The sequence below is a fragment of the Monodon monoceros genome, unplaced genomic scaffold (assembly GCF_005190385.1).
Source record: "Monodon monoceros isolate NGI ecotype Baffin Bay Population unplaced genomic scaffold, NGI_Narwhal_1 Super_Scaffold_3, whole genome shotgun sequence".
Taxonomy (NCBI): Eukaryota; Metazoa; Chordata; class Mammalia; order Artiodactyla; family Monodontidae; genus Monodon; species Monodon monoceros.
The window spans coordinates 10,839,036-10,859,062 of record NW_021703780.1 but is presented as its reverse complement, the minus strand read 5'-3'; the positions used below and the strand labels follow the sequence as shown (position 1 = coordinate 10,859,062).

The 20,027-nt window shown below is 42.3% G+C and overlaps 1 protein-coding gene across 1 annotated transcript in view; it reads right to left on the bottom strand.

Annotated features, from left to right (window-relative positions):
- Positions 1-20,027, bottom strand: part of PHACTR1 (phosphatase and actin regulator 1) — a 535,135-nt gene that overhangs the window by 85,986 nt on the left and 429,122 nt on the right.

Below are 20,027 nucleotides of genomic sequence, written 5' to 3'. Positions count from 1 at the left end.
AAAAAGGTAAAATCAGGTCACAGAATTGGTAGAGAAAGGAATGCAGAAGTGAGTGCGGGGCAATGTCATGACTTAAATGATGAGCAGTAGAAGGCAATGGATTAAGACAGAGAACTGGCCATGGCCATTGTCTTCTCTTTCTTGTGGGGCACAAGAAATGAAGACTCTGGTACAATCAGGCTAACACCAAATCAAGAAGAGTGAAGGGAAAGGTGAGAGTGAATGAATTCATTCAACTGACAAACACCTGTTGAGATCTGATCATTAACAACAGGGATCACATACCAGAAACTGCCAACCATCAGAAATAGATTTGCTATTAGCTCCTTAGGATATAAATGGAGAAACTACTGCCAGGTCTGCTGGCTCCAAACCCTGGAGCTGAACCATACCCTGCCCTGCCTCTCCTCCCACAAGCCAGGCATTGTGCTAAATGCTAAGGAGAAAACAGACATGCCTTGGCGAAAGAGTGGGCCAAGACATGATGCAGAAAGGCAGACAGGGAGGAATTTGTGCAAGTTAGCTGGTGTGAGAATTGAGAAAAAGAAGCAAGAGTGAGAAGTTAAGCCCTGAGAAATGGATGAAGAAAAATAAGAGGTGAAGGAAGGTGGAAGATGTGTGTGCTCCGAATAGATGGAGATCACGTAGAGGATCTTGTCTTGCATAAAGTTCTCTTAATGTTCTAAAAATACAGTCTATATAAAAGTTGTGTTCCAGAGGATTGGCTCAAAAGATATATTTCAAAATACTGTTTTTGCTCTAATTCAGTTTATTGAGGAATTACATCCACCTATCACTGGATGTCTCCTTTGTGACTATATTCCAAAAAAGTTTTGTTTTGTTATTGTTATTGTTTTGCTTTCGGAATACTCTCGGTTTTAGGGCGACTGACATCAACTACTGATCAATTAAATTTCTCAAAGCTTACGGTTAACAAGTTGTTTTTTTTTTAAATAAGTAGATGAATGTTGCCATGGGGAATGTGCAACAGGAATTCTTTCGGGTTCTCCTGGATACCTCCATGATAACAGTTTCTACTCTGTAAAAATTGCATGAAAGTTAGACATTTTGTTCTGAGAGAGCTCAGGGACCATGGCCCTTTGAAGCTTAAGACAAAAGAGTCTCAATTTTAATTCTGAAAACCAAAAATACTTTAATATAAACTTAAGCCTGTAATAGGGAAGAACAAATCTGACTACATATTGGATCTGTTTCTTTTAATCTTTGTATTCCATTGCTTTTGCTACAAGTTAAGAATGTCACCTAGCACCTGAAATATACAAGAGACCCCATTCTCAAGACCCTGACCTTTAAAGGTGTAAGGAGATATACAGGAGAGCCCATTCTCAAGACTCTGACCATTAAAGGTGTAACATTCTTCCAATCATAAAGAGTTAAAAAGTTTCAGAATAGAGAACAACATTTGTCTTGGAGGTTTACAGGAACATTGTAATAGGATGTGGACCTATGTGGACAGTTGCAAGAATAAAGGATTCTGGCACCAAGGAGTTTGCACCAACCAACTACACACCCTCCCCCCTTTGAGTAGGAAAGAAGCCTGAATTCCAACTTGGGGAAGATGTTCTTTGGGACACGAGTCCACCATCTTCTCAGTCTGCTGGCTTCCTAAATAAAGTTGCTATTCCTTGCCCTAACAACTTGTCTCTCAATTTATTGGCCTGTTGTACAGCGAGCGGTACAAGCTTGGACTCAGTAATAAGCTCACCACCGAATTTGATTTTCTAGGATATACACTATGGTTTATATAAAATCCTACGCTTAGAAGTGTATTTCTAGTTGGATAAGAATTGCTTACTTGATAAACAATAGTTGAATATGAGTATAAAGAATTGCTTTACAGCTGTATATTGAACCATTATTGCAATAAACTTCACACAGATCAAAAAACTAAAACTTTAAAACTAGGAGAGCAGACGGCAGAGAGCAGGAGCAAGAAGAACTACAATCCTGCAGCCTGTGGAACAAAAACCATATTCACAGAAAGAGAGACAAGATGAAAAGGCAGAGGGCTATGTACCAGATGAAAGAACAAGATAAAACACCAGAAAAACAACTAAATGGAGTGGAGATAGGCAACCTTTCAGAAAAAGAATTCAGAATAATGATAGTGAAGATGATCCAGGACCTTGGAAAAACAATGGAGGCAAAGATCGAGAAGATGCAAGAAATGTTTAACAAAGACCTAGAAGAATTAAAGAACAAACAAACAGAGATGAACAATACAATAAATGAAATGAAAAATACACTAGAAGGAATCAATAACAGATTAACTGAGGTAGAAGAACGGATAAGTGACTTGGAAAACAGAATGGTGGAATTCACTGCTGCGGAACAGAATGAAGAAAAAAGAATGAAAAGAAATGAAGACAGCCTAAGAGACCTCTAGGACAACATTAAACGCAACAACATTCGCATTATAGGGGTCCCAGAAGGAGAAGAGAGAGAGAAAGGACCAGATAAAATATTTTAAGAGATTATAGTCGAAAACATCCCGAACATGGGAAAGGAAATAGCCACCCAAGTCGAGGAAGGGCAGAGAGTCACATACTGGATAAACCCAAGGAGAAACACACCGAGACACATAGTAATCAAATTGGCAAAAATTAAAGTCAAAGAGAAATTACTGAAAGCAGCAAGGGATAAATGAAAAATAACATACAAGGGAACTCTCATAAGGTTAACAGCTGCTTTCTCAGCAGAAACTCTACAAGCCAGGAGGGAGTGGCATGATATACTTAAAGTGATGAAAGGGAAGAACCTACAACCAAGATTACTCTACCCAGCAAGGATCTCATTCAGATTTGATGGAGAAATCAAAAGCTTTACAGACAACCAAAAGCTAAGAGAATTCAGCATCACCAAACCAGCTCTACAACAAATGCTAAAGGAACTTCTCTAAGTGGGAAACACAAGAGAAGAAAAGGATTTACAAATACAAACCCAAAACAATTAACAAAATGGTAATAGGAACATACATATCGATAATTACCTTAAATGTGAATGGATTAAATGCTCCAACCAAAAGACACAGGCTTGCTGAATGGATATAAAAACAAGACCCATATATATGCTGTCTACAAGAGACCCACTTCAGACCTAGGGACACATACAGACTGAAAGTGAGGGGATGGAAAAAGATATTCCATGCAAATGGAAATCAAAAGAAAGCTGGAGTAGCTATAATCATATCAGATAAAATAGACTTTAAAGTAAGAATGTTACAAGAGACAAGGAAGGACAGTACATAATGATCAAGGGATCAATCCAAGAAGAATATATAACAATTATAAATATATATTCACCCAACATAGGAGCACCTCAGTACATAAGGCAAACGCTAACAGCTCTAAAAGAGGAAATCGACAGTAATACAATAATAGTGGTGGACTTTTAACACCTCACTTACACCAATGGACAGATCATCCAAAATGAAAATAAATAAGGAAACAGAAACTTTAAATGACACAATAGACCAGATAGATTTAATTGATATTTATAGGACATTCCATCCAAAAACAGCAGATTACACTTTCTTCTCAGGTGTGCACGGAACATTCTCCAGGATAGATCATATCTGGGGTCACAAATCAAGCCTCAGTAAATTAAAATATCTGAAATCATATCAAGCACCTTTTATGACCACAACGCTATGAGAGTAGAAATGAATTACAGGGAAAAAAATGTAAAAAGCACAAACACATGGAGACTAAACAATATGTTACGAAATAACCAAGAGATCACTGAAGAAATCAAAGAGGAAATCAAAAAATACCTAGAGACAAATGACAATGAAAACACGACAATCCAAAACCTATGGGATGCAGCAAAAGCAGTTCTAAGAGGGAAGTTTATAGCTATACAAGCCTACCTCAAGAAATAAGAAAAATCTCAAGTAAACAATCTAACCTTATGCCTAAAGGAACTAGAGAAAGAAGGACAAACAAAACACAAAGTTAGCAGAAGGAAAGAAATCATAAAGATCAGAGCAGAAATAAATGAAAAAGAAAACAACAGCAAAGATCAACAAAACTAAAAGCTGGTTCTATGAGAAGATAAACAAAATTGATAAACTATTAGCCAGACTCATCAAGAAAAAGAGGGAGAGGACTCAAATCAATAAAATTAGAAATGAAAGAGGAGAAGTTACAACAGACACCACAGAAATACACAGCATCCTAAGAGACTACTACAAGTAACTCTATGCCAATAAAATGGACAACCTGGAAGAAATGGACAAATTCTTAGAAAGGTATAAGCTTCCAAGACTGAACCAGGAAGAAACAGAAAATATGAAAAGACCAATCACAAGTAATGAAATTGAAACTGTGATTAAAAATCTTCCAACAAAGAAAAGTCCAGGACCAGATGGCTTCACTGGTGAATTCTATCAAACATTTAGACAAGAGCTAACACCCATCCTTCTCAAACTCTTCCAAAAAATTGCAGAGGAAGGAACACTCCCAAACTCATTCTATGAGGCCATCATCACCCTGACACCAAAACGAGACAATGATACTACAAAAAAAAAAACAAAAATTACAGACCAATATCGCTGATGAATATAGATGCAAAAATCCTCAACAAAATACTAGCAAACAGAATCCAACAACACATTAAGAGGATCATACACCATGATCAAGTGGGATTTATCCCAGGGATGCAAGGATTCTTCAATATATGCAAATCAATTAATGTGATACACCATATTAACAAATTGAAGAAGGAAAACCATAGGATCATCTCACTAGATGCAGAAAAAGCTTCTGACAAAATTCAACACCCATTTATGATAAAAACTCTCCAGAAAGTGGGCATAGAGGGAACCTACCTCAACATAATAAAGGCCATATACGACAAACCCACAGCCAACATCATTGTCAATGGTGAAAAACTGAAAGCACTTCCTCTAAGATCAGGAACAAGACAAGGATGTCCACTCTCGCCACTACTATTCAACATAGTTTTGGAAGTCCTAGCCACGGCAATCAAAGAAGAAAAAGAAATAAAAGGAATACAAATTGGAAAAGAAGAAGTAAAACTGTCACTGTTTGCGGATGACATGATACTATACATAGAGAATCCTAAAAATGCACCAGAAAACTACTAGAGTTAATCAATGAATTTGGTAAAGTTGCAGGATACAAAATTAATGCACAGAAACCTCTTGCATTCCTATACACTAATGATGAAAAATCTGAAAGAGAAATTATGGAAACACTTCCATTTCCCATTGCAACAGTAAGAATAAAATACCTAGGAATAAACCTACCTAGGGAAACAAAAGACCTGTATGCAGAAAACTATGACACTGATGAAAGAAATTAAAGATGATACAAACAGATGGAGAGATATACCATGTTCTTGGATTGGAAGAATCAATATTGTGAAAGTGACTATGCTACCCAAAGCAATCTACAGATACAATGCAATCCCTATCAAATTACCAATGGCATTTTTTATGGAAATAGAACAAATCATCTTAAAATTTGTATGGAGGGCTTCCCTGGTGGCGCAGTGGTTGAGAGTCTGCCTGCCAATGCAGGGGACATGGGTTCGTGCCCCAGTCCGGGAAGATCCCACATGCCGCGGAGCGGCTGGGCCCGTGAGCCATGGCCGCTGAGCCTGCGCATCCGGAGCCTGTGCTCTGCGACGGGAAAGGCCGCAACAGTGAGAGGCCCACATACCGCAAAAAAAAAAAAAAAATTTGTATGGAGACACAGAAGACCCTGAATAGCCAAAGCAGTCTTAAGGGAAAAAAACGGAGCTGGAGGAATCAGACTCCCTGACTTCAGACTATACTAACAAAGCTACAGTAATCAAGAAAATATGGTACTGGCACAAAAACAGAAACATAGATCAATGGAACAAGATAGAAAGCCCAGGGATAAAGCCACGCACCTATGGTCAACTAATCTGTGACAAAGGAGGCAAAGATATAAAATGGAGAAAGACAGTCTCTTCAATAAATTGTGCTGGGAAAACTGGACAGCTACATGTAAAAGAATGAAATTAGAACACTCCCTAACACCATACACAAAAATAAACCCAAAATGGATTCGAGACCTAAATGTAAGGCCAGACACTATAAAACTCTTAGAGGAAAACATAGGAAGAACACTCTTTGACATAAATCATAGCAAGATCTTTTTTGATCCACCTGCTAGAGTAATGGAAATAAAAACAAAAATAAACAAATGGGACCTAATGAAACTTCAAAGCTTTTGCACAGCAAAGGAAACCATAAACAAGAAGAAAAGACAACCCTCAGAATGGGAGAAAATATTTGCAAACGAATCAATGGACAAAGGATTAATCTCCAAAATATATAAACAGCTCATGCAGCTCAATATTAAAGAAACAAACAATCCAATCCAAAAACGGGCAGAAGACCTAAACAGACATCTCTCCAAAGAAGACATACAGATGGCCAAGAGGCACGTGAGAAGCTGCTCAACATCACTAATGATTAGAGAAATGCAAATCAAAACTACCATGAGCTATCACCTCACACCAGTCAGAATGGGCATCATCAGAAAATCTACAAACAACAAATGCTGGAGAGGGTGTGGAGAAAAGGGAACCCTCTTGCACTGTTGGTGGGAATGTAAATTGATACAGCCACTATGGTGAACAGTATGGAGGTTCCTTAAAAAACTAAAAATAGAATTACCGTATGATCCAGAAATCCCACTACTGGGCATAAACCCAGAGAAAACCATAATTCAAAAAGACACGAGGGCTTCCCTGGTGGCGCAGTGATTGAGAGTCCGCCTGCCGATGCAGGGGACACGGGTTCGTGCCCCGGTCCGGGAAGATCCCACATGCCGCGGAGCGGCTGGGCCCGTGAGCCATGGCCGCTGAGCCTGCGCGTCCGGAGCCTGTGCTCCGCAACGGAAGAGGCCACAAGAGTGAGAGGCCTGCGTACCGCAAAAAAAAGACACATGACCCCAGTGTTCATTGCAGCAGTATTTACAATAGCCAGGTCATGGAAGCAACCTCAATGCCCATTAATGGACAAATGGATAAAGAAGTTGTGGTACATATATACAATGGAATATTACTCAGCCATAAAAAGGAACGAAATTGAGTCTTTTGTTGAGATGCAGATGGATCTAGAGACTGTCATACAGAGTGAAGTAAGTCAGAAAGAGAAAAACAAATATCGCATATTAACACATGTATGTGGAATGCAGAAAAATGGTACAGATGAACTGGTTTGCAGGGCAGAAGTTAAGACACAGATGTAGAGAACAAACATATGGACACCAAGGGGGGAAAACCGCAGTGGGGTGGGCATGGTGGTGTGCTGAATTGGGCGATTGGGATTTACATGTATACACTGATGTGTATAAAATGGATGATTAATAAGAACCTGCAGTATAAAAAAACAAACAAAAAACTAGGATAAATTGTTTAAATAAATACATGTATATACATACACACGCATATATACTCACATACATATTTATTGATTTAGGTTGCATAAGAAGGAAGCCAGATGGATAGTTTAACTTACTCATAAATGTTTACATTTTTAATTTACAAAATAAAATGCTGTACACCCAATATAAGAAAAAGAAAGGCAGCATAATGGGGAAATATGAACTAAACATAGCTAATAAAATAATGGCTATTCCCAGTATGCAGAGTATTTGTACAAATAAATAAAAATAAAACTCAAGTCCCCGGGGCCCCTTGTGAAATGTACTGCCTGGCTGGCAATGAAAGAAATGTGAGTGAAATGACCCTGTGGGTGATGCTGAACCCTACAAATGTGCTTGAAACAATGTCAAGTACAAAAGCAGGAATGGAGAACAAAATGGACATGTTGATTACAATGCCCTCAAGATGAAATATGCATGTGTGCTGGCAGAGTTCTGAAGTGATTTTGGCTTTGATATGAATAGAGCTTAATGATCATTAACTTTTTTTTTTCCTGTGGAGATGCTTACATATCTAAAAAAATAAAACAAAAAATGGCATGCTACCTTGTTAAGTTAAATGAAGACATAATAGTTTTGTTGGAGGAGAAAGCCCTCCTCACTCCTCTGGTTTCTTGAGGAGGTATTTTCCCTGAGCCCGGCTTCCTACCCCTTCTCCACAGTTACCTCATTGCTAGGATGCAACTTCTGCATGAAAGACTGTTAGCAAACTTGCAGTAGAGGAGAAAAATGAAATGAAATCATGGTTACATTGGTGCTTCCACTATAAAGAAAAATGATTATGTAAGTGAAGCACCATGTGAGAATTTTAGACTGAAAACATTGGGAAGTGTTCACTATGCTGCATCTCTGTTGTTAACGCAATTGTGTAGAATTCACACATGCAGGCCTGTGAAAATTCAAACACGTTTTACTTGACTGGCGATCACCAATGGCTATAATTACAGCAAAATCAAAAAGTGAAGCTACCTATGTTAAAGCAAACCATCATCTTGTGAGGACATGGAACAAGAGTCCTAATGCAAGTGTTTGCTAATTGTTTTTTTCCCTTTGAGACAAGAGCTGCTGTTGTAGCTTCCCAGACATACTCTTTTTTTTTTTTTTTTTTTTTTTTTTTTTTGCGGTATGCGGGCCTCTCACTGCTGTGGCCTCTCCCGTTGTGGAGCACAGGCTCCGGACGCGCAGGCTGAGCGGCCATGGCTCACAGGCCTAGCCGCTCCGCGGCATGTGGGATCTTCCCGGACCGGGGCACGAACCCGCGTCCCTTGCACCGGCAGGTGGACTCTCAACCACTGCACCACCAGGGAAGCCCCCAGACATGGTCTTTGACCAAAAAGGGCATCTCCACTGAGTGGCCGGAGGGTTACCCCACAGAGCCGAAGGTGTTTTCCCAAGAAGTGTCACTCTGGTGGTAGTGAGCTATGAAGCAAAGACTTCATTCAGTGTCTTTTTTTTTTTTTTTTTGACACTGATATACTTTTTCCATTACAGTACAAAAAAATTCCCCCATTAAGGGAGCACAGCCATTGTTTTGTAACCCACAGAGGTGTCATTTTTGCAACAATATACAGAGTTTTGAAAAGCTTCTGTTAATCCCAATGACCTTTTAAATCACTGCAATCAAAGCCACTAGCTGCTTTCATTGTCAGTGAAATGACGTGCGCGGAGCAACAGTTAGCTAAGAAATAATTTATCTAAGGATTTCATTGAAAGATTAAAAGCTTTGAACCTAAGAAGTTGGAAATGGCTCCCTGGCCGTTGGAAGTATTTTCTTCAGTTTGCCTGAGTTCAGGGAGGTGATGTCATTAAACTAAATGGTGCTACAGATATCACTGTGTAGAATTTTAAACATACATCGAAAGCCATACATTTCTAGTAACACTGCATATTTACTACTTAATATATTTGAATCTTGAGCATTTAAAAAGACAAACTGAGAGTCTTATTTGCAAAAACAAAAACTACAGTGTGTGTCTCTCTGTCTGTGTCTCTTCTGGTGCATTTTCTTTCTGCATGAGGAAAAGTCATTATAAGTGTGTGTCTGTGTGTCTAAAAGTATCTCTGTGCCACCTAGGATTTAGGGCAGACACTGCAGGATTCTGTAGGATCGCTGAACCTGTATTTCCAGAATCCGTAAGTTATCTTCCATTTTATCTTTCATGTCTGTTTGTAGCCAGAAGTCTCTGGATTATTCTGACCAGTTCACACGGAAGAACAATTTTGCAAGAGCCATGAGGTTCCTTTGTGTCTTGACACAGGCACCTTGGCAACTCAGAGAACCCTTCTGAACCTAATACCTTGAAAATCTATGCAAGATGGATTTCAATCTCAGAATGTAATCAATTGCGTGATACTCTGATCGGATGATTTTAAACACAGAATGGAATGGTACATGTTTTTTTGCTTGGGGAATCACCTTACTTTTTTTTTTAATAGTTGCTATTGTTCTGGATTTAATATCCTATTTTGATGTTAATAATATTTCCCTTGTTCAGAGGCCTTTGCCTAAAACCCTTCAGTATGTGAGTTGCAGTGACTTCCTATCACAGAAGCGGTATTGACCTTGGGTAGCTTCTTTCAGTTGCACTTCCCTGTGGCTGTACCCTGCTGGACCTCATGGTCAGCAAACCACAGCTCATGTGAATTCTCAGCTGCTTCCTCGATCACAAACACCTCATCCCATCAAACGGTGCTGTTTCCCAGAGGTGTTTCTTTCATCTTCCTGGGTACAGTTATACCTCCTCACCAGTCTTCACGCCAAGCCCATCGGTTCTTACATCATCTATCCTGATGAAGTACGATGGTTCTGACCACTATTTCCAAATAATTACTCGTCTCCAAGGTTTGTAGCTGAAAGACGATTTACCATCTTGCTATTCCTGGGCTTTTTTTTTTTTTTTTTTTGCGGTACACAGGCCTCTCACTGCTGCGGCCTCTCCCTTTGCGGAGCACAGGCTCCGGACACGCAGGCTCAGCGGCCATGGCTCACAGGCGCAGCCGTTCTGCAGCACGTGGGATCCTCCTTGACTGGGGCAGGAACCCGCATCCCCTGCATCGGCAGGCGGACTCTCAACCACTGCGCCACCAGGGAAGCCCTCCTGGGCATTTTGATATCAAAAATGCAACTGGGGCACAGACTGAATATAAAATGAATGGAATGACACAGTTTCTCTCCTATGCTATTTTATGAGAGTGTGAATCTCACAGAATCATACCTCGTTGTGCAAGGGGCCCTTCAGAGTTAATAGGGGATCCAAGATTTTTTAAGAAAACTTTAATGGCTAGAGTTGGAGAAGGAAAGTGATACGGGCTGGCCGTTTCAAAATGTAAGCGGCTCTGTTTCTTTAGCTGAGCTCTCCAATAGCGTACCCACTTGCCACGTACAGTTACTGTTTTAGTTAAAATTTAAAATGCAGTTCCTCAGTCAGACTAGGCACATCTGAAGTGCTCAACAACCACATGTGGCTGCTGGCTGCCCTGCTGCCTGGCAAAGATGATGGAACATTCCTGTTACTGCTGAAAAGTCTACGGAATAGCACTGCTCAAGACAGACTGAAAAATCACAATAATGGGCCTATGAATACACAAAAGTGAACCCATTTCTGGAACTGGGAGATTAAAATGACGTTGCTAAACTGGTCCACATCACAAGGAATGGTCAGTTCAGTGGATACTATTTCCTTTAGAGAAGCTGCAGTTGTGGGAAGGCTGCACCACAGGGAGGAAAGACGTGCTCTAGGGCACGTGTGCGTGTCGGGGCCCTGAGAGTAGCACACACAGCTACAGAGGTGGGCGTGGCCTTCGGAGAAGTCCCGAAGCCTCAGGATAGAATCTCAGCTCTGCTGGGTGGAAGCAGAGAGAGTCTAGGCTTGGGTGAAGGGGAACCGGGAAGGGGACACAGGCATCTAAGAAGAGCAGAGGTGCAGTCCAGGTCACATGTCTGGTGGAGACCACTGCTGACATTTACTGAGCACGTACTCTGGGCAGGCAACGGTCTAAAAGCCCAAACTGAATTATGTCCCTTGATCCTCCAACAACCCTATGAGAAGACGAGCAAGGGCAGAATGGAGTTGAAGAGTATGCATCCATGGGTGTACCCAGAGACTCTAGGAGGACCAGCTGCTTGGTAACAGGTGTCTTCAATCAAGCAGGCTGGGAGTAGTGAGAGAGGATAAAAGGAAAGCATGGCTTTGCTGGTTGGAGCACAGTAAGATCCTGGGGTTACGTTCAAACAAAAAGCAGAGTCCAGGGAGATAAGAGGCTGCCCTGTACCTTCTACAGACAGAAGATGAGGGAGCTGGGACCAGAATCCTGGGCTTGGGGATCCTAGGAGAGTTCGGTTGTTTTATAGATATTTATGTGGGGCTAAGGCTTGAATGCCCCCCTGACTTATTTGACTTTATCTGAGTCCTAGGCAAACGTATGAAGTCAGGAAAAAATTTTTTGAGTACGACTAGCTTTCCTTTTATTAGCTATTACCTTCCAGAGTTTGGCTTGCCTTCTCATGACAAACACCAGTGCAGGTCAGTGGCTGTGGAATCAAGCATCAGACGTGGGCAGGGATGCTCACCGTGCCTGAGGTACCCTGCCCCGCCCTGATTTCATCGGCAGGGTCCAGGGACAGGCAGCTGGAAGGGTGATACTGTGGTGGGTCTTCCAAGGACAACTTACACTAGGTAGCAGCTCTCCGGAGCTGACTGTACCTGCAACACTTCGGTTTACGGAAACATCTGTCAAAATTAGGGAAAAAGATATCCCGGGGTCATCTCTAAAAATTCTGGTCAATGAGAAATGAGGGTAATTCTGGAGAACCTTTAGGGAAAGGTTTTCTTGCTGTTAGAAAGAGATACCAAGAAGGGGGATAGCCCTCTCTCTCCCACCTGGATGTCGTATCTGCGTGTAGTGCTGGCACTACTGCAGCCATCTTGTCACCATGAGGGGTGATAGCTTGAGAATGGCATCCCTTCGCCACGCTACCGAGCTGATGAATTCACCAACTCTGGAGCTGCCCTACCACGGGATTTTATGACGTGAGGTTCATTCATTCACTCATTCGCTCACTCACTCACTGATTCAATAAAAATTAATAAGCGCTGACAAATGCCAAGCATTGCTCAAGGCATTTGGGATACACTAATAGCAGGGGTCCCCAACCTCCGGGATCTAATGCCTGATGATCTGAGATGGAGCTGACATAATAATAATACAAATAAAGCGCACAGTAAGTGTAATGCACTTGAATCATCCCCAAACCATCCCCCTTCCCCCAGGTCCGTGGAAAAATTGTCTTCCACGAAACCGGTCCCTGGTGCCAAAAAGGCTGGGGACCCCTGCAGAGGACAAAGCACAGGAAGATCATTGGTCTAAATTTGCTTATCGCTGCAGCCTCCTTGAGTTAAGTTTTTAGTTACCTGAAACTATAGGCCTTTTAACTTACACCCTGCTGACTGCACACTGGCTTCACAGGTAACTAAGGAGCCTATAATTAAACGGCATAAACATAATCAAAAGGACGCTTCCTATCTTGTTTGATGTGTCTGTATTTGACACTTTGGGTAATTTTTTCCACACTACGCCCCTGTCTCTGGACTTCCATAATGCTACACATTTCTGGGTTACTTCCTATTTTTCTGTCCACTTCTCAGTTTTTGAGGGTTTTCTTATTCCCAGATCATTTTTTTTCTAACTTCCAGATCACTCAATGCTGGGGTGCCACTTATTTTCTCATTTTACATCTTCTTTGAGAAATATCATCAATCTATATGACTTCATGACCATTTACACACGCACAATTCCAAACCTGCATCTCCAACCCAGATCTCCCTCTTGAGTTTTAAATCTGTACATATAGTGCTCTGCTTAGCCATTTGGATATCGCAAACACAATGTGGTCAAACCATCGCGATATTCTGTGCTCTGTAATTGCTTCTCTTAGGTCTCCAGCTCAGGGGACCTGTACCTGCCCCCCGTATCTGTCCACCAAGTCTCCAAGCCAGAATCCTGAATGTCAGCCATGCCTTCAACCTCCCCTTCTCTCCCCAAGTCTAAGCAGTCACAGGCCTTCCTGACTCTACCTCCTACAATTCTCCAGTCTCTCCTCTCCCCCTCCCCCCATTCCTACTGCCCTCATTCCTGCCATTTACCGTCACATCATCTGAATCCCAGCAACAGTCCGCCAACTGGTCTCCCCGACTCATGCCTTGGTGTCCCTCCAAGTCCTTCTCTCCCACGGGCAGAGGGATGAGGCTGCAAGTCCGACTGCGCAAAAAACCCTTCCAGAAATCCTCATCACTGCTCTCAGGACAAAGAATAAGCAACTAATATCATATTCCTGCCTGCAAGATCTGCCCTGACTTCCCCTCACCGTATACACAAGCTGGACACCCTCTATCTTTCATTATCCCCAACTTGGTACCTCCCCATGTGCTAGTCCTTCTATTTCTAACGTTTTCCTAACCCATCCCACCTTCTCCAGGATAATTCTCATCACCCTTCAGGTTTCCTCTCAGACACTGTTCCTTCCAGGATGCCTTCCCTGAGTCTCCAGGCCTGGTGGGTGACGCTTCCACGCACCCCCCGAACTTCCTGTACTTTCCTCATCATAACTGCCAAGCACCTGAACCCATTACGGGACCGTAAGTGCTGTTAGGGGAGCCCACCTTGACCCTCCTAGCATCCCTGGCGCCCAGAACGACGCCTGCAACATAACAGGTATTCAACAAACACGCAAGAGACAAATACTTTTGCTGGGGAACACTTGCTCACCGATAAAATAATAACTTCATTAATTTTTTGGCTTGGGGTAGTGATTTTCTGAAAGAACACTGTTGCTTAAGAGAATGTGGACCACAATTTCTCTTTATTCGTTTTCATTTAATCTGCTTTCCATTTACCCCACTAGGGCAATCCACTGTATTAGGCGCTGAGATGCTACATAAATGATTCTACGTCACTGAGTCTGAAAGTAAACACTCTTTTCATTTTCACACAGTTACTCCAAATCACAGCTTCCAGAAGATGCCATTTCTAGGTGAGACATGAGAAACAGCTAAAAATGTGACAAAATAACAATGTCCGGTAAAGGCTGTGAAAAGCATTTTCCATAAAATTCAAGACTTTAAAAGTCTCCACAACTGGGACACCAGATAAACAACGAGATTTAAAAGGCTCAAGTCTAAGAATTTGTCTCCTCTGATATAGGGGAGAGTTTTTATTTTTATTTTTAAAAGATGATGACCTTTTAATTTAAATACCAGGCTTTTTTCTCATGAATGCCTGAGAAGGGGGGAAATGTAGCCTCTGCATAAGAGAGTTATCCATTTCGGGGAGCTTCTATTTGTGTTGATAATTAAAAATAACACCTTCCAAAGCTTTGCTCTAACTCGATGAGGGAAAAAAGCACACCTCAGTGCACTTTATTATTTGCTGTGAAATGTTATCGCTAATTCCCAGCACACAGTGAAAAGGGAAGTTGCTCATTTGCACACAGTCAGTTCTGTTCTTCCATGACCCCTGGTCTTCCTTCTCCGGTGGGGCTAGCTCTCCCCCCAGGTCTTCGTGTGACTGCAGTGAGCAACCACCTGGTGACCAGGGGAGCCGCAGCGGCCTCAACTCCATCCCTGCAGGTGGCCACACCTCCCAGCTCCCTGCCCCCATCTGGGGTGTGGCGGTGTGTGATATACAGCGGCGACAGCGTGTCCTTCCACACAGAGAGATGGTCTCCTTTCCCTCTTTTCCCTCCTCATAAGTGATATATCCACTCATGTGAATTAAACACACCCATACTGTACAAAGCACGTGACAGAACTGTGAGGTTTCACTGGAAGATCCAGTGTTGAAAAATACAGAACAATCGCCATTGTTATCCCTAACATCCTTTATATACAACATCATGCTTATTTGTAGAGATCTTTTGCAATAACCACTAACAGCATTATTTATTAATATCCTCTGATGACTAACAGGCAATATATTACAAAGGTTTTTGTGTGTTCCTATAAATTCCAAACAAAGGACAGAAGGTCTTAGCAGGGGTTTTCAGAGTCCACACTCGCTGGCCGTGAACCCTCAGGCAAGTCTGTAACCTCGCTGGGCTGCAGCTGCTTCTACTCTACTTTGGAAAAATAACAGAAGCCAGGTCAGGTGACCTCTTGAGATCCTTGCTAAGCCTGAGAAATATCATCACGATTTTACTAATGGCCAAACAGTCCACTGCTTTCAGGATATTTTTCTCCATAACACCTAATAACCACTGTTTATAAGTAGAGTATTTGGCATCCATATACGTGAATATACACCCGATATAATACCGCCTATTTAAACAACTGGCAACAACGTTTCATGAACCACACAAATGAATAAACAAGAGGGATCAGAGTTCTAGTGCTCTGGATTTTGCCAACACAGGTGTACAGACCAAGTCGTGTGTACATGCAGATAGCCTCAGCCTGGCACTTGTTGTTTTTCAATAAACATACTGAGCATTTCAATAAACATACTGAGCATCCCAATAGGACATAGTGCTACTGTAGGCAGTCGGATGCCACAACATCTGTGAACAAACCACACAGAGATCCTGCCCTGCCTGCTGGGGCTCACCTTTCAGTGAGGAGGGACCGATGAGAAAAAGGCTAATACAACACATATGTAATGTATAGATTGCAGGTGATAAGAGACAGAAGGAAAAAAAGAGAGAAAGAAAGAAAGAACGCAGTAGAGCAGGGTCAGGGGATTACAGACCTATGGAAGGAGGTGACACTTTAAAATCTGGAGGTCCCAGGGAAGCTCCATTGAGAAGGTGGAATCTGAGCAAAGACTTGAGAAAGGAGTGAACCACATGGATGGATATCTGGGGGAAGAGGGTTCTAGGAGGAGAGTGGAGCCAATGCCAACGTCAGGGGCTGGAAAGCAGGGTTAGCAAGATGCCACAGAGAGGACGTTATGAGGAAGTACCGCCAGGGAGTTGAAGCAAACATAGGGGTTGGAGGGCAGATCGTGGAGGGCTTCGTAGGCTGTCGGAGGAGCTTGAAACTTCTCTGAGTGAAGTGGGGAGCCACTGTAGGCTCTGAACAGGGGGTGTTGTGCTCTGATTTACAGAGAACTGAGAGAGAGGCAAGTGCAATACAGAGGCTGTAATTTAAAACAAACATACTGAGTCAATTTAAGGAACTTAAGGGCTCACGAATTAGGTTACAGGTTGTTTAGAAGTAGTAGTAGGACCAATGCTCCTGTTTCAGCCACCCAATCACTGCATTTAGGTCTCTGTGCAAATATCACCTCCTCCAGAGGTCCTCCATGATTGCATTTATATAAAATCATGGCTCCCCCTCTGAATTTATCTCCTTACCCTACTGCTTTGTTTATCTTCGTAGTGCTCATCACTCCTTGGCAATATATCATAGGCTTATTTAATTATTTCCTATCTCCTTTAGTAGAATGTAAACTCTGAGAAGGTGAGAATCTTGTTTTGGTTATCACTGTAACTCGACACCTAGAGCACCTGGCTCAGAGGCGGGATTCAGTACCAATTTGTTGAATGAATGAATAAATGTTCCAGGAGTCTAGGAGAACCCTTAAGTTCTAATTTAAAAAAATAGACTACGGAACCGGGGATTAAATAGTTAAAAATAAGCTGTCTACAAAATTATAGACCATTTTCCATCAGTAGTTGGTTTCACATTTTTACTCTTTAGAGTGATGACAGTTCACTGTAATGTTTCATTGTGTTTTTCATGAAATTGCTATATCCATATTGTGGAAAATATGGAAAATGGGAGAAAAAGAATTTAAAATTTTATGTTCCTCTACATCGTGATTAACAATTTACAGTCTTCTGTGTAGTTTTTAAAGTTTGCTGCATTTTTACATGGCCTTGATATATCCAGAGATCAAACGATTTTCTCTGAGCTTTAAAGTTTTATCTAAACTTTCTTCTGAACTTTATTTTTTTCTATAAATTTATTTACTTATTTATTTATTTTTATTTTTGGCTGCATTGGGTCTTCGTTGCTGTGCCCGGGCTTTCTCTAGTTGCGGTGAGCGGGGGCTATTCTTCGTTGCGGTGCAAGGGCTTCTCATTGCGGTGGCTTCTCTTGTTGCGGAGCACGGGCTCTAGGTGCGCGGGCTTCAGTAGTTGCGGCGCGTGGGTTCAGTAGTTGTGGCTCGCGGGCTGTAGATCTCAGGTTCAGTAGTTGTGGTGCACGGGCTTAGTTGCTCCACGGCATGTGGGATCTTCCCCGACCAGGGCTCGAACCCGTGGTCCCCTGCATTGGCAGGCGGATTCTTAACCACCGTGCCACCAGGGAAGTCCTCTTCTGAACTTTAAATGCATGTGGTTGTATATGGAAACCAATAAGAAAATACAAGCCATCCAGTAACTTAAGCTCTTTACATCTACATTCCATTAAATGAAGGATTCCTGAACTAGTTTCTAGAGATATTGAGAACATTTCCCCTCTTCAATCCAAGCTCTCATTTTGCCTGATTTAAATTTATTGACTAGTGTGGGATTTTAACCTGCTAAGAAAAACATAAAGAATTTCAAGGAGAATTCTCAGAATAATAAAACCTCATTCGTTCTAAGTCCGCCATGCCCAGTTAGAAATCTCATATCCCTACAGTTTATCTTAATACTTCCTACAAATGAGTACGGCATTATTAAGCAAAATCAATAACATAAAGAGTTGGAAGAGAAAAGCTCACCTACTAAAGATAAACTGCTTCCCACCACCTTAGCAATATCATATACAAAACAGTGTAACTGCAGCATGAACAGGGGCCGGCCCTCGTGGATGGGCTGACACAGTAACTGCACATTAGGGACCATACATCTCTGGTGGAAACCGTTTCGCTGCCAGGTGACCAGACTCATGGGTGCAAAATGAGGAATGACCAAGCCGGGCAATGTGGAAGGACTGCCGAAAATCTAAGAAATTTATCTTTGCAGCAAACAACTTGGAAAATGATGAAAGGTTCTTTGCCTCTTGCTGTTCACTCAGGATGTGGCAATAAAAGTTCATTTGTTTTACTCACTAGAATCCCAGACACAGCAAGTTGAATGATGCTGTAGAAAGGGGAAGGATGAATGACAGGAAAACGACGTGTTTAGAGACTAAAGAGGAGACAGGGTGGAGGGGTGAGAAGGTAGTTAAATCAGATACCAAGGGGCTAGGTTCTCGGCCACCCACGTTGGTAAGGCCATTGTGAGGGGGGTTGAAGATCCTTGCACTTAAGATAAGAGCTGACAATGATGTCCCTTCCTAACTCGTGGGCCTGAACTAGGCTACGGAACATAAAGGGTTTTAAAAAATATAAACGATGATGATACTACTACTAATAACGGGGTGTTAACAATTTCTTGAGAACTTCTGGGATGATAGCCAATATTTTACTCTACATGTTGTTATGGACGGAATTGTGTTACCCCCTCTCCCCCCTGCCCAAATTTATATGTGAAGTCCAAACCCTCAGTGTGACTGTATTTGGAGATGGGCCTTTACGGAAGTAATGAGGTTAAATGAGGTCCTAAGGGTGGGCCCTGATCCAACAGGACTGCGTTTCTTTCTTTTTGTTTTTTTTTTTTTGCGGTACGCGGGCCTCTCACTGTTGTGGCCTCTCCCGTTGCGGAGCACAGGCTCCGGACGCGCAGGCTTAGCGGCCGTGGCTCATGGGCCCAGCCGCTCCGTGGCATGTGGGATCTTCCCGGACCGGGGCATGAACCCGTGTCAACAACAGAACAGAAAAAAGCAGACAGCGGTAAGTGCAAAGACAAAAATAAAACCGGAAGTTGTGGTGACAGGCGGCGGCCAGCCTGGTCCTTTCCTCCACAGCCAGTTACTGAGACCACAAACAGGACACAGCTCCGAATCCTCGGGCAACTCCTAATGGGGGCTGGCAGGCCCCAGACTCAATGTCCCCTGTTTCTTCCTCTATAAAATGGGCTTTTGCTCTAACAGTCTATGGCTTCTTTGATTAAGTCAGGAAGTTACTCCGGCAATATTTACCCTCAGTTATTAGGTATGATGGAAATAATAAATACTATAATAAAATGTATCCTCTCCTTTAAAGGATTCCTGAAATTTTCCTGTGAGAGACACAAAGTTTTCAGGAAGAAAGGAGGGAGGGGGAGGGATCATTTAACTGGATCTGAACAGGCTTTCGCTAGGACAGTAATCTTTATTTAAGCCCTGGGATGCTGACCGTGTAATACCATACCTGCGGTCAGACACTTCCCATCTTCACCGGCGAGGGAACATAGAGAAAGGAGTTTGAGATGAAACATGGAAACTTAAGGTCAGTATAAGGGAGGGTTTGGGGGCCCTGTACAGAAATAAGACATTGGAGAAAAGTGACAAAATGATGCATTCTTTTTCTCTGGAGAGCTTAATCAACCAAAGAAACTGTATCTTGGTAAGTCTCGCCCAGAAGTAGAAGGACGATGTGACTCGCCAGAGGGATGCCTTGGGGCCAGGAGGCTCTGCTAATGAACAAAGGCGGTTTGAAACAGTACAGCTTCACACCCTACCTGCTGCATCCCCTGCCACTAGGGCGAGAGCAGTGCCACCT